At 36.3% G+C, this 16,029-nt stretch overlaps 1 protein-coding gene across 4 annotated transcripts in view; it reads left to right on the forward strand.

The window, feature by feature from the left end:
* The window catches only part of LOC115219651 (histone-lysine N-methyltransferase EZH2), a 200,220-nt gene that overhangs the window by 92,554 nt on the left and 91,637 nt on the right, over nucleotides 1-16,029 (forward strand). For all 4 annotated transcript variants that reach the window (XM_029789852.2, XM_029789847.2, XM_029789827.2 and 1 more), the window contains exon 2: nucleotides 2,390-2,507. The gene's annotated coding sequence lies outside the window, so the exon portion shown is untranslated. The remainder of the gene's footprint in view (nucleotides 1-2,389; nucleotides 2,508-16,029) is intronic.

The following is a 16,029-nucleotide window of genomic DNA, read 5'->3' on the forward strand; positions in this document are numbered from 1 at the left end:
AACAATACTGATTACAGAAGACCAAATAAAATCAGTTATATCAGCTTTAAATAACCCTTATCATAAACTGATAAATCTGTAGATGTTCAACAGTTGTTAGGAATAAGTAATTGTCATCAGCAATTCTATTGAACAAGAAGAGCATTATAGATTAAAAACAAAAACGTCTTCAAGAATGGTAATTATCAAGTGCCATTTGTGTTTTGTTGTAAATTAATTACAATTAATTGATTTATTTTGTTTTACTATTTTGATTCAACTTTTGCAATCTAGGTTAACAAGGGAATTGTGTGGATACTCTGTCTACTAGAAATAACAACCAAATCTCTTTCATATCACACAGTAAGGAGACATTGAAGAATATGATTTTATATATGTACATACATACTAGCTGAATTACCCAGTAATACCCGGAAAAGCAGGAGTTATTTCCAGTTCCTATTCCCATTACACTGTTTCATGTCTTGTCCCCAATCCTATGTCAATATATAAATTTTAGAATCAGTTAGGTGTAATTAAGCCATTAAATATTTTATTAACCTTTATGGTAATAGTTTATTGCTAAAAATAGATATTACAAATTATTAATACGATTAGTTGGGTGAATACGGAATGTCCCTATGTTATTTTAACAAACGAATATGCATTTGAGTAAAATAAATGAGTTGACCAGTAATACTGGGAAAGCGGGGGTTATCCCCAGTTCCTGTTTACTATTACACTGTTCCATGTCCTATCCCATTTCCTGCTCAGTTTCTGTCTTCATGCCTAAACCAGCAAACATTGACAAATAGTCTGCATATTGTAGTTGGCATTGTCACGTGTCATAGCTTGGGGGACCCATTATAGATTTTTATTGAAATCCAATTCACCTATAATTCAACTGGATGTTAGGAACAAATAAATAACAAAATTGGATTTAACGTGGAAAATTATCTCAATATACCAAATTTGAAAATTTTGACTTAATTTTAAAATCTCACAATATGTGACAGCAATAGGGAAGACAGACAGTTATAGGATGTGACACACAGACACACGCAAATTTACAAACGTACACACAGGTAATCATGAGTTTAAAATAGTGTATAGTAGACATGTATGCATGTACATATCTGTAAATGTGTATGTGTATCTGTGTGTGAGTATTTCTTTGCGATGGACATCAGAAAAGCCACCTGCCCCCTCTTCTCTTAAAGCTATGTATTCTTTACATCCACCTTTCTGTGTGTGTGTGTTGTATTTGCAAAAGTAAAGTCACCATCACTCTGCTACTACCTTTCCCTCTGACTAATACTTTTTGCAACCTTCTCATTTTATCATATAATTCGCCCAACACCCCTGGGGAGCATATTATCGATTTTTATTGAAATCCGATTAGCCTATTGTTGAACTGGATGTTAATGTAACATGTATGCAAAGTTTCGAGAATATTGGTTTGCTGGTTTAGGCACCAAGATGGTCACAGATAGACAGAAAGACAGAAATTGCCTTTTATATATTAGATATGTCTGGAAAAAGTGATGGTATGTTCAAGGAAGCACTTTTGATGATAGGTCCACCCTGTTCAAGTAAACATATAGGACTAAATGACTACAACTTTAACACTTGTATTATAGCTCTGTTGCACCTCTTCATTTTTTTGTCCCCCTTCGGTTTTATCCATTCATCCATCAATCAGTCATATAATCCTTATCACTCCTCCTAAATCTATCGATAAAGCAAAGTACCAATCTAGTACTCTCTTTACTCTTTTACTTGTTTCAATCATTTGACTGCGGCCATGCTGGAGCACCGCCTTTAGTCGAGCAATTCGACACCGGGACTTATTCTTTGGAAGCCTAGTACTTATTCTATCGGTCTCCTTTGCCGAACTGCTAAGTGACGGGGACATAAACACACCAGCATTGGTTGTCAAGCGATGTTGGGGAAACAAACACAGACACACAAACATACACACACACACACACACATATATACGATGGGCTTCTTTGAGTTTCCGTCTACCAAATCCACTCACAAGGCATTGGTCAGCCCAAGGCTATAGTAGAAGACACTTGCCCAAGGTGCCATGCAGCAAGACTGAACCCGGAACCATATGGTTGGTAAGCAAGCTACTTACCACACAGCCACTCCTGCACCTAGTAGTACTGGAGTTAGTATAATCCCCTCCCCTCAAATTTGCTGGCCTTTTGCCTAAATTAGAAACAATTGTTTTGCCACTAGTAATAATTATATATTTTATGCATAAATGTATCTATTGATTCTCTTCCGTCTATCAATTTCTTGATTGAGTTTTATCGTCTTTCCTTTGTTCCTTTTCCTCCAATTTCATGTATTGATTTGTTGATTGGTTTTAAAACTATCAACCTGTCTTTATCATTTTCAGATAATTCAAATACCATCTCATCAAACTCAGACGACCTTGCTGGCTTTCTGGATGTTTTCCTATTTAATGACTTAGCATCTACACAATTGAGACTGTCTCAAAGAGTTTTGTTGTTTAGGTAAGTAGCGTTTCTTAATACAGAGTTGTGTTTGACCTATACATTATGAATGGAATTTTTTCATGATGGAAACTGTGTACCTGTTCATTCATACCTACCTTTTGCATAAAGCCGAGTCAAGTGGCTCAAATAGAGTAAGAAATAAGATAGAAAGAATATGATGATGTAGCAAAGAAATGTTTTTAACCCTTTCGTTACCAACCCGGCTGACTTAGTCTTCTTGCTTTTCAGTGCACCTCTTCTGTTGGTCTTCAAGCTTGCTTGTTCCATCAGTCCAGCAACTCAAAACCCAATTTTTTAATGGTTTCAACAGTATGGGTGGTTGTATGGGTGTGCATTGTTGTACAACAATAAAACTTGATTTGGTAATAGACCTCAGCATATGGTGTAAATTACTACTTTCAGTTTGTTGGTTAGCATTTCACTGTAGCTTACACTGGTGACTGTAGACCTCCTTATCCAGGTAATGTTCCAGTGTAGGCCCTTTGGCATCCAAAAAAAATGTAGCTTCATTTTTGCTGTGGAAGATTGAGTTTTGAATTTCTTTTTCGCTGGTAATTCTGGGTGTTTCTACAACATACTTTACCTTTTGGATTCTGGCTCCAAGTAATGAACCCAAGTTTCATCACCCATGACTATTCTATCCACAACATCTGTGCCTTCCCCATTGTAATGGTCAAGTAAGTTTTGACAGATCTCCCTTGATTGTGCTTATGCACTTCTGTAAGCTCACTTGGCATCTATCTCACACAGATTTTACAGAAGCGATGCAGAACCATGACTAATTTGCAAGGAACATGCCACCTCATCAGTGGTCACTTGTCAGTTCGCCAGAACCATCTCTTGAGCTTGTTGAATCTTCACACCAGTGGTGGATGTTGATTGGCATCCTACTCACTCTCCAGGCTTCACATTTTTGGGGCCATTTTTAAACTTCTTGACCCACTCATCCATACTTCTACGTGGTAGAGCACTGTCCCTGTATTTTACTGAAAGGCTGCAATGACAGCTTTCTGAAGTCCCTGACACTCCTTCACACCAAAGTAATCAGATCACTGGTTTTTGTTCTTCCTTGATGCACACTACCAGCAGAGTGGTCATGTTTACTCTGTAACACAAGAAAGAAAACTGGAGTGGTTAAAGTCAAACTTTGCTTATGTAACCACAGGAGTACCATCTTTTAGCAAGTGCTGAAAGGAAGTGCAGTTAACCTAAAGAAAGTTTTGGTGGCAGTGTGGATAATGCTTAACTTCTAGAAATTTTGGTAGCCTGTATGTGAATGAGAGAGAGTATATGTGTGTGTATATTAAGGTTGAGCAAGAGATAGGGTATGACAAAACATACACTCAGATCAAGCATATTTGTAAATATCATAATGTAATTGTAGCAATTATTATATAAATATTTTTATTTAAGTGCTGTGTGTATATTATATATGGTGTGTGCGTGTGAAGAAAATCGCTACCCACTACCTATTACCTATCCAGGGTTACAGAAAGGAGACAACCTTCAAAGAAATCCAGAGTGGAGCCCCGTAGGCAGTTTAGTGTTTGACTCTCTTCCGGCAGGTCCTGCAACCAAGTTGGGTGCCAAACGTAATGCTCTGCACTCCTTTGGACTACGTCGGCAAGGTCGAGAGAGGAATCCTGACGATTGAGCTACCCAGGATTTTCTTACATCTAGCCCAGGCCTGTGCGAAACTGGAGAGGACATGAAATGTAAAAACCAGACTGGATTAGTTCATGCGCAACTCCATTGTCTCCCGAGACAAAAGGATGCCAACAACATGTGTGTGCGTGTGTGTCTTTTACTGGTTATTGGATTCCAACCATGCTGGGGCACTGTTTTCAATGGTTTAGTCAAGCTTATCAATCTCAGTAGTTATTTTCAAGTTTCAAGTCAACCTAGGCCTTGTGAATGAAATTAGGTAGACAGCAACAGTATGAAAGTCCATTGATTGTACTACCAGCCTGAAATTATATATGCTTCATGTATTTGTACCATTACAGCCTTTTCTGTTGCACTTTGCATCAAATTCTTTTTATATTTAGGTTTTCCCTGAGCCCATTTGTGTTCCCATTATTCATGTACAGTAACATTACACATCCAGTAGAATATTCTTACTGCTTCACTCCTTTGCATTCAAGTCCCTTTTCCTATTGTTATGCATCATTGTTGTTTATGCACAAACATCAAACAATCTGCTTTTCACTTTGAAGGAGTGGGGTCCTATGTTAGCAGCAGCTGTAATAACTCCTTGAACTTTTCCATTCCATTCTTACTCTTGCGACTGTATTTACAGAACACCCTTTGTCACTACTAATTAGGTTACCTAGGAAACAATAATCTATCTAGTACTTCTAGGGAGACATCTGAACATGTGAGAGAGTCTTTTTCGTATTATGTACTTTTAATGCTTACTGTGCTTGTGTGTCTGTCACATAAAATTGAGTGTGTGTATGTGTGTTTTTTATTGATCTGTCTTGTCTGGTCTCTTGAAGCTATATGTCAACACTATACATTTGTCTGGGTATGTGATCATCATCATCATGTTTCTTAAAATATTGCAAATCTATGAATGGTCATAAGTCCAATGAAGGCTAGCAAGCTAAAACATCAAAGTCAATCACCAGTCTCCTTGCAAAAAAAAAAAAGGTATCATATATAATCCAAATAAGAAAACAAAAAAAAAGGGTTTAGCACATCTGGTTTCTATACCACTCTGTTTTTAAATTCCAATGTATGCAGAAGTTCCATGTGAAAAGTTATGTAATAATTGTGGCTTTAAACATTAGAGTGGCACTTCAGATTTGCAACAAAAGGTGCATTGTAATATATATGAAATGTGTGTATATGAGTGTGCATATATGTCTTTTAGTCTTTTATTTGTTTCAGTCATTTGAGTGTGGCCATGCTGGAGCACCACCTTTAGTCTAACAAATCAACGCCAGGACTTATTCTTTGTAAGCCTAGTACTTATTCTATCAGCCTCTTTTGCCAAACTGCTAAGTCACGGGGATGTAAACACAGCAACATCAGTTGTCAAGCAATGGTGGGAGGACAAACACAGACACACGGACATATACACATATAAATATATTTATGTGTGTATATATATATATATATATATATATATATATATATATATATAAACACACACACACAACAGGCTTTTTTCAGTTTCCGTCTACCAGATCCACTCACAAGGCTTTAGTCAGCCCGAGGCTATAGTAGAAGACACTTGCCCAAGGTGTCACGCGGTGGGACTGAACCCAGAACCTTAAGGTTGGTAAGCAAGGTACTTACTACACAGTCACTGTGCCTATATATATATATATATAATGATAACCATCATCCTTTAATGTCTGTTTTCCATGCTGGCATGGGTTAGACTAGGGTTCGGGGGACTTTTTGAACTAATTACCTCAAAATATATTTATTTACACTGATGTTACTCCCTTGATTTGAAAGGAAGAAAATCATAGATTCTTTGAAATCAAAAGGTTTATTAAATCTATTTTATTGACTCTATTTATATGACGTTGGACAGATGTAGTCATGTCAAAAGAAAAATTTCTGTCGCAACAAGGAAAACGTTTTCTACATAATTTTACTTATGTCTAATTAGTCCCCATTACCCAACAAGAATTTCATTTTCACTCCACTTGGGGTAAATTACCCTGGTTCGCCGATCCTTGGGTTAGATAGTTTGATTGAAACTAGTAAGCTGGAGAGCTACACCAGGTTCCAGTCTGATTTAGCGTAGTTTCTCCAGAGTCTAATGGGTGCTTTTTACGTGCCACCAGCATGGGTGCCAATTTATGTGACACCAGCATTGGCCACAACTATGATTTCTCTTGGCTTGACAAGCCTTCTTAAGCACAGCATAGCGCCAAAGCTTTCAGTCATTTGTCATCATCTCCACAAGGCCCAACATTCAAAGCATATATATATTTATATATATATATATACATAAATAGAGAGGCAGAAATAAATCTCTTGCTATAGAGGAAGTACCTGGTTATTCAGCATGTGTGAGAGAGAGGTACAAGAAAGAAGCCAACACCATTTGAATGTGGCCGTTGCCAGTACTGCCTGACTGGCCCTTGTGCCGGTGGCACGTAAAAGCACCCACTACACTCTCGGAGTAGTTGGCGTTAGGAAGGGCATCCAGCTGTAGAAACTCTACCAGATCAAGATTGGAGCCTGGTGCAGCCATCCGGTTCGCCAATCCTCAGTCAAACCGTCCAACCCATGCTAGCATGGAAAGCGGACGTTAAACGATGATGATGATATATATATAAGAGTACTTGATGTCATAGCAGAAATTAATAATATTTTCAGTTTGGTTGCATCAGTTTCTTGCTACTCTGAGTTTTGTCTATGAGTGTGTGTGTCTATATATAATACAGATTCTATAAGCAAATAATATTTAACACTTACATCACCAGTGAATATATTCATAAGCCACATGAAAGGGAGAACAAATCAAAAGCTGTATGGTACTTTGTTTCGAAATCATAAAACGAATACTGTAGATATAAACATTTCTACCACTTAGTATTATGTTGTGTGATCTGGCTAAATTAAACTACGGACAATATTTTTCTGCTGTTACTAATATGCAGACAGAACAAACTCCTGCACTGGCTCTAAGCTCAAAGTACTACACTATATCGATCATGTAATTTGTTGATCTTAGACAATGTACATTACTTTTCTTGCCTCAGTCTAGTTATTAAAAAGAGGAAGGTATTTCTATATTATGGTTGAGCATTTAATTTTAGATAAGAGCATACAACTGTGAAAATGTTTGCTCCACCAATTCGTGTGCTAATTTACCAAAATAGGAAAGGTTAGCAAATCAAACAAAAAGAAAAAATACCTTGTGCCAGTAGGGTAAAAAAAAAAAAAGGTTAAAATGTTTAGAGTTCTCTCCATGCTGGGGTACTTCTTATAGATGTATTTGCTTTGTGTATTTGTCGGTTAGTGTTTCGTCTGTTCATGCTTAAAGTTGTTTAGTTGCAGGTTGGCTTTGATCAAGCAAATTTATGATCAGAGGTATTCTAGCCATGACTATCTCCTGTTGCTTTTGAATCTTAAAGCAGTTAATTTACAGTCTCTTACTGTCCACATTTCCATGCTTGCATAGGTCAGATGGAGTTTGTTGCTGCAGATTTTTCAACAGCTAGACAATCTTCCTGCTTCCAAGCAAGGTAATATTTCTCTGTAGCCAGACGTATTTTACATGGAAGACTGGGAGTGAACAGCATTGCTTGTATGACAGCAATGTTCATTTACAACCATCGTGTGATGCCAAGACAAGGGTACATACATACATATGATGATGATCATCATCATCATTTAGTGTTCTCCTTCTATGCTAGCATGGATTGGATGGTTTGACAGGAGCTAATGAGTCAGAAGACTGCATCAAGCTCTACTCTCTGCTATGGCATGGTTTCTGCAGCTGGATGCCCTTCCTAATGCCAACCACTTTATAGGCATACATGTCAGACACCCACACAGTTTCTGTCTACCAAAATTCACTCATGAGGAAGACATTTGCCCAAGGTGCTACACAGTAGAATTAAACCCAAAACCGCATGGTTGCAAAGCAAGCTTCATCCTGGAAGTAAAGAGCAAAGATACATCATCTTTGATAAACACAGGCAAAGAGAATAAATCTAAATTCTTCTGTGAAGATAAACATGTGGTACATAGAACATCTGTATACTTCACTTATGATGTGATCAGAATGAATGATAGAATTATTCTGTTAAATTGTTCTTAGTTGTTGTTGTTAAATCTCAGGCCACCTCTGAAATGGCAATTGTTTAATCATAAATATTTCAGCTGTAGCCATACAATCATTTTTTTTTCTTTTTGAGACAGCAGACATGTATTACTTTCTTTTTAAAGACAGCTGTATATCAATATGAAAGAGATGTGGCTGCTACTTCTAACAAGTCAAATGACCATGTACAAAATTTCTTCAGTTTAATGAGGAGATTATTGTTATAATCCCTACACTTGCAAAATTCATGATAAGCATTATCAAATAAACAGAATTAGCACCCCTCTCACCTCCCTTTTTTAAAATTCTGACCCTTAGTCAGCCTTAATCACACAAACATATGATCATCATTTACCCATAGTTTTACTATCCAGAGCCCTCTTTTTTCAAGATAGTAGGATTTGAGGATGATTTAACTGCTCTTTCAGCCATGTAGAACAGTAATTCTCAACCACATTTTTACCCATGAACCCCTTTGATTATTATTTTATTCTGATGGACTGCCATAGCCATTCAGTGTTTAAATGCTAGCTTTATAGATGCATCTTCTCAAATTCTTATTTGGTTTTTCACCCGTTCGCTTGTATAAGTTTGTCATAGTTCTCTCTCTGAGAGAACATATTTCAGTTGCCAGAAACATGTTATGCTATGTAAAACATTAGAGAAAGAAACCTAGCTGTTTCTTGCAAGAAATACATTTCAAGTAAAAGTTTTTTTTCATGGACCCATAAAACACTACTGTGGATGCTTAATTTTCTATTTTGCTTGCATAGATCCCCAAAAATCTTATATGGAGCCTCAGAGTTGATGTAGTGACTTCCTTGTAGGCTCAGAGAATATTGCAGTCCTTGGTTGGCCCACTTGCCCGTTTGGTTATTAGGTCATCATTGATATCTTTGTATTTAAACAGTGTCTATAGGGCAAGAATTAGTCTTACAAAATCATCCCTCCTTAAGTATGGGCTAAGAAATCACTTGTTAATTTTACAGTGCATCTACTAATCCATCTGTTGAGTTGCATTTTATCTCCTGGTGGTAACTATGTACAACTAAGCAAGTGTAGGATGTGAGTAATTTTGAAATGATTTTAGCAACAGATGGTGGTTCAAATTCCTTTGGTTATTGACTTTTTCTGTAGTTCTCAGTACTCTGGTAATGTAGAATTTCAGTGATTTGAGGAAGATCTGATTGTTGTTTTTGTAGCTTGAGCAACTACATAGCTCTGATCTTTTCAGGTTTTAGTGGACAGTCAAACAAGCACAAGCTAAATTTTGTGCTCTCCAGGTTACCTCTGTTTGAGCAGATATATGACCAAAGGCTTTCCAAATGTTACCTTCCTACTTCCCCCTTCCTCCTTTTTTCTATCAGCTGTAGTGAAGACCGAGTTTCATCCTTTTTTTTTTTTTTTGGAACAGTAGGAGGGATTAGGGTGGAGGTATATATTTCATTGCTATTTCTAGCAGGTCAAGAGACCATGTAGTAACTCCCTCACTGACTTGCTTTTATGTTCTAGTAGTGATTCTCATGGGATGGGATGGTGACTGTGGAGTTTGGAAAGCAGGCAGACAAATTGCCCTGTTTAACCCTTTAGCATACAAACTGGCCAGATCCAGCCTCTCACACCTACCCTACACTGTCATTCTAAAAATGAACAATCCCATCATCGAAGTTTCAAAGTTGTTAGATAATACATGATTAATTCAAAACAATGTGAAAAAATGAGCATTACATTTAACTTCTGAATGCTAAAAGATTAATAAAATTAAGATTTTTTTAAAAACTTGTCCTACATTATGGTTGAGAAAGAATTATTATAAATATAAACTTAATTTTATCGTCTCATTTATAAAGAAGGAGGGAAAAGGCAAGAAGTTTCACAGATAAGAAGCTAGCTTCCCAACCACATGGTTCCAGGTTTAGTCCCGTTGTGTGGCATTTTGGGCAAGTGTCTTCTACTATAACCTCGGACCAACCAAAGCGTTGTGAGTGAATTTGGTAGATGGAAACTGAAAGATGCCTGTCATATATAAAAATATATAGGGGGAGAGTTCACGAAAAGAACAAGACGAAGACAGGTGGTGTAGAAAACAAACATGTTTTAGTATAACGCTCAGGAATTGAAAAAGTTTTTTAAATTTTGAGCCTATGCTCTTCTACAGAAAGGGACACAGAAAAAAACAAATAGAGAAACAGAGAGAGAAAAAAAAATGTGTGTAGTGGCTACCGATCTATCATGGCAACACACACACACACACACACACTCAGATGCATGTGTCTGTTTGTCCCCCTACCATTGCTTGACAACTTATGCTGGTGTGTTTATGTCCCTGTTAACTTAGCGGTTCAGCAAAGGAGTCTGATAGAATAAGTACTAGGCTTACAGAGAGTAATTCCTAGGGTCAATTTCTTCAACTATAACCCTTTATGGTGGTGCTCCAGCATGGCCGCTGTCAGATGGCTGAAACAAGTAAAAGAATAATTTTTGTGGCACTGGCATTTATCAGTTTGAGAACCACTAATACAGTAGATATAGAAATTAAAGACAGGAGATCAAAGCAAAGACAATGATAGTGAAATAATTGTATTCATTTGAATTCTGGGAGGATTACAGTGTAAACCTATCCTTAATTAGTGGTATGGGTTTTTTGTTCTTTTTAAAATTTTAGTTAATCTCCTCAAGCTCCCTACGAACCAATAAGGTGATAACAACCACCACCACACCACACCCATCACTACCACTTTCTGAACTGGGAGATAGAGAATAATTGAATGAAATTAATATTTATTTTGAATTCTTATAGGAAAAACAAGAGTAGAATGGAACTCCATAGAGACTTAGTTGTTGTGAAGAATGATGTCGGCAAAGTATTGAATATGATGTCTGGGAAGCTTTTGTGGTGGTGCTTTAAGCTTCAGCTCTCATTTGGCTTTGGCAAGAGATTAACTGTGATAATAGCTTTAATAATCTTTAGTTGTGATTGTTTACATTTGTCAAAAGCTCTTGTTATCTGTTCCTCTTGAGAATTACAATTAAAATGTCGTTAGTGTTTTGGTGACATAATGACTAAAAGACAGTAAACAGTTTCCATTCTGGCTTTCAGATATGATTTCGATTCAAGAATTCTTTTTAAGCCTATTCAACCAATTGGATACAACATTGAATAATCATAGAAATTGTATTTGTGCATGTTTTTTAAAACTATTGTGTGTGTGTGTGTGTGTGTGTGTGTGGTGTGTGTGTGTGTGAGAGAGAGAGAGAGAGAGAGAGAGAGATAAAGACGTGTGCTGTTTCCTTCATTATTTCGATGTTTTATATATGTATCGGCTCTGGAATATATGCATTCATATAATTATAGCACTTATGTGTGGGTTTATATGTATGTGTATATATTTTCTTATTCTTTTACTGGTTTCATTAATGGACTGTGGCCATGCTGAGGCACCACCTTCAAGAGTTTTTGGGGTGGCGTGGACATATGGTAACAAAGTATGTGTATCAAGTGTACTTTCTCATTCCATCTCTCTCTCATATAAAATCTACATACATGCATACATATCTATATAAGTGCCTGTAGAACATAAATAGTGGAACATTTATTGTCATCAAACAACTGACAATGTTGTAAAGCTTACAAAATGTCCTTATCTGTCAGTTTATAAGTTACATAGTGTATGATGTGTGTTGTTATTATTATTATTATATTATTATTATTATTATTATTATTATTAACTGTTGTGTCAACACTGATTTTTTTTTCTTCTTTATTTGTCTTTGGTTTCATCAATACCATGAACACAGGAAAATCAATGTCACCGTTGTTTCTATACAGAATCCTTTAAATAGCTTTTAGTGCATTTAATGAACAGCAGCTGAGTTGATGGAAGCTTACATGAGGAGCAGGAGGGTAGAGTCGGAATGGTGTGTGGAGGGACTTTTGAGGAGAAACATTTACAAACATTTACGGATCAGAAATCTTAAATTGATTTGAATGTGGTCAAGTCACTTTGTTGTTTTTATTGTTACCCCTCTTACACCATTCTGTTTGGTTTGCAGTAAAAGAGTGACATTGCCAAAAGTTCATTGACTGATATCATCATTGGGTTTCATATCTTTATTTATTTATTTATTTATTTTTTTTTTTCGGTTGTTGTGTCTAAAAGAAGGGGTACTGTCCATGATCTTTGCAGGCCAACACTTTTAGGTTCTGAAGGGAAAGGACTGGGCATGATGGTTGGTTGTGCCAAGAGTAATGAGAGAGGGATAGAAAAATGGGCTGGGGTTGCCTGTGTAGTGGGGATATAAGATCAGCTAGTTCTGAGGTACAGGGACCATTTTATAAATGATGCAATAGACAGAAAAAGGAAACAGCAAATCTGTGGGTCAGAAGCTGGTGGCACATAAAAAGCACCCACTACACTCTAGGAGTAGTCGGCATTAGGAAGGGCATCCAGCTGTAGAAACTTTTCCAGATTGGATTGGAGTCTGGTGCAGCCTTCTGGCTTGCCGGCTCTCAGTCAAACAACCCAACCCATGCCAGCATGGAAAACACATTAAACGATGATGATCCATGATGCTGATGATGAGTACAAGTCAAGAAGACCATCAGATATCAGGGCTTTAGTCCTCATAGATGTGATTACACATGATCGAGATGAGAGTTGATATATTTCTATACATGCTGACTCATCTAACCCAAGCCAGCTTCAAAACAACCGTATGTTAAAACAGTGATTATAGAAGATTATGCATGCTGGCATATATAGCTACCAAAGACAACCACCTAAAAAATTGGTAGTTGATAATAGTGTCACTAGCACAGCACCATATCTATAGTAAAGACAACCCTAAATGACCTACTCTACTTAGCTCTCAGTAAATACCACACAGTGTTGCCAAAGGAAAAATATTCAAAAGGAGCTGAATTTGTCAAGAATATGATCTTAAAAGCAAGAAGTTGGAGCTAATAAGTAGCTGTTATCCTTTCACTTTGTTGTCTTATCTTTTGATATTCACTCACCAAATATTATCCAAATGTGTGTATGTGTTTTTTAAAATTGGCAGTATTTTTTTTTGTTACTGGTATGTGAAAAAAAATTGAATCTTGTTTTATAGTTTTAGTTATTTTATGTTTCACTTGATGATTTTGTCTAGAGCTTTGAGTAAACATACTACACAATACAAAAGAGAACTTAATTTTATATTATAGCATTTATCTTTTACTTGTTTCAGTCGTTGGATTGCAGCCATGCTGGGGTACCACATTAAAGGGTTTTAGTTGAACAAATAGACCCCAGTACTTATTTTTTAAACATCATACTTATTGTATCGGTCTCTTTTGTTAGACTGCTAAGTTATGGGGATGTAAAGAAATGAACACCGTTTGCCAAGTGGTGTTGGGAAGAAACACACACATATGATGAACTACCTCATGGTTTCTGTCTACCAGATTCACTCACAAAGCACTAGCCCAGTGCTATAGCAGAAGATTGAACCCAAGACTGTGTGATTGCAAAACAAGTTTCTAAACCACATAGCTATAAACATAATATAGAATATGTAACACATTTTCTTATTCTATTTATTCAGTCACTTGACTGCAGCCAAGCTGGAGCACCAACTTAACCCTTTCGTAACTGTATTTATTTTGAGATGCTCTGTGTTTCTTTCAATTACTTTAAATATAACAAAGAATTTAGTAAAATAACTTAGTTATCATTCAGCTAGTGTTAGGAACATAAATTGTGACTAAGGTTTAGTGGAAGATTTTAATTCCAAACTTATGAAAACAAGACATTTGTACTCAGAGCTAGAGCCGGTTTCAGCCGGGTTGGTAATGAAAGGGTTAAGGGGCTTTAGTCAAACAATTGACCCCAGGACTTATTCTTTGTAAGCTTAGTACTTATTCTATTAGTCTCTTTTGCCAAACTGCTAAGTTACAGGGACATAAGCACACCAACATTGATTGTCAAGTGATGGTGTGGTGACAAACAGACACACACACGCGGTGGGCTTCTTTCAGTTTCCGTCTACCAAATCCACTCACAAAGCCCAAGGCTATAGTAGAAGGCACTTGCCCAAGGTGCCATGCAGTTGGACTGAATTCAGAACCATGTGGTTTGGAAACAAGCTTCTTACCACACAGTCACACGTGCGCCTATGACTAAAAGAAAAGGAAATGTTGGTAATTTTAAATAATTTTAACTAAATAAATTATAATGTATATAAGATTGCAGTGGTATCTTGACTAAGAAACGCGATTTCATTAATTTTAAAGCAGTCTTTAGCTTTATGTACATATAAATGGCTGACAACAAAATGGAGAGAATTCTACTGCAAAATCATTTGCAGTGTAAACCATAACCTTTTATTTCTTCCAATGATGCAACATTACACACAAGCAGAATTGAAGAATCATGGAATTCCATTAAAAGTAAATTATTGTACCATGCTTAGAACTTCAAGACAACCTCTTCTTAACTTACAAGAATTTACCTGGCATCATTCTCATGAATGTATGGATGCTCTTTCTACAAAATGGAAACTGGTTTACTGTGTAATGGTGATTAAGCATTTATTTTCCTTTCGCTTTGTTGTCTGCCGATATATGTATAGAAAATGAAAGATCACCAATTTCAAATTACAATATAACTCAATACAAAGCACATTTTAAAATTTCATGATCTATAGATTATAGTAATGTCTTATCCAGAAATTGAGATCAAAGCAAGAGCACTTAGGTATTCATCAATGAAGAAACTCTTGTAGATGTGTACCACTGAACAAGGCATAACTTCTTTGAAAATGTAAATTATGATTATGTTAATGAATTTTTTAAAAAAATTTTATAAATAGAAATAAGGTAAATCCAGTACTATTTTAACAATTCAATAACTTGCTCAGAAACTTGATCATGATAGTTGCACAACATAATTATGTTAGAGGAGAGAAATAGAGCACATCTATAATAATACACCGGAATGCTTTCAGTCGCTATTGTAATAGGCTAAATATAAACTTGGAAATTTTTTTTTATTCATCATGCCTTTCACTTTCATACTCGTAGTGAATAATAATAAGGTCAGGAGAATATCATAAAATTTTTTTTATGTTGTGCAACAGTCATGATTAAGCTATTGAATAGTTAAAAAGAGGTGGACTTCTTTTCATTCTGAATGAAATAAAATTTTATTTTTCTCTTTAAAATCTCCTCTGTTTAACGTGGAGATTATTGTTATAATCCCTACACTGGCAAAACTAATGATGAGCATTATCAAATAAACTGAATTAGCACACCCCTCACCGTCCTTTTTTAAAATTCTGACTCTGAGTCAGCCTTGATCACACAAACATATGATCATCATTTACCCATAGTTGCATTATCCAGAGCCCTTTTTTTTTTCAAGATAGTAGGATTTGAGGGAGATTTGACTGCTCTTTCAAGTTAATCAAGCAGCCATGTAGAGTAGTAATTCTCAACCACATTTTTACCCATTTTTGAAATTTTCTTTCAACCATCACAGTAACTTGAGATTTATGAAAGGAAAACTTAATATTTCTCAGAATGTATGAAACAAAGGTCTAACAGAAAGTCTGCAAACAAGCATGGACATTTAGGACAAACTTATGGAAATACTTTGAACAAGCACAGGCACAGGAGTGGCTGTGTGGTAAGAAGCTTGCTTCCCAACCACATGGTTCTGGGTTCAGTTCCACTGCATGGCACCT

Source organism: Octopus sinensis, linkage group LG1 (assembly GCF_006345805.1).
Source record: "Octopus sinensis linkage group LG1, ASM634580v1, whole genome shotgun sequence".
In the NCBI taxonomy this organism is placed as follows: domain Eukaryota; kingdom Metazoa; phylum Mollusca; class Cephalopoda; order Octopoda; family Octopodidae; genus Octopus; species Octopus sinensis.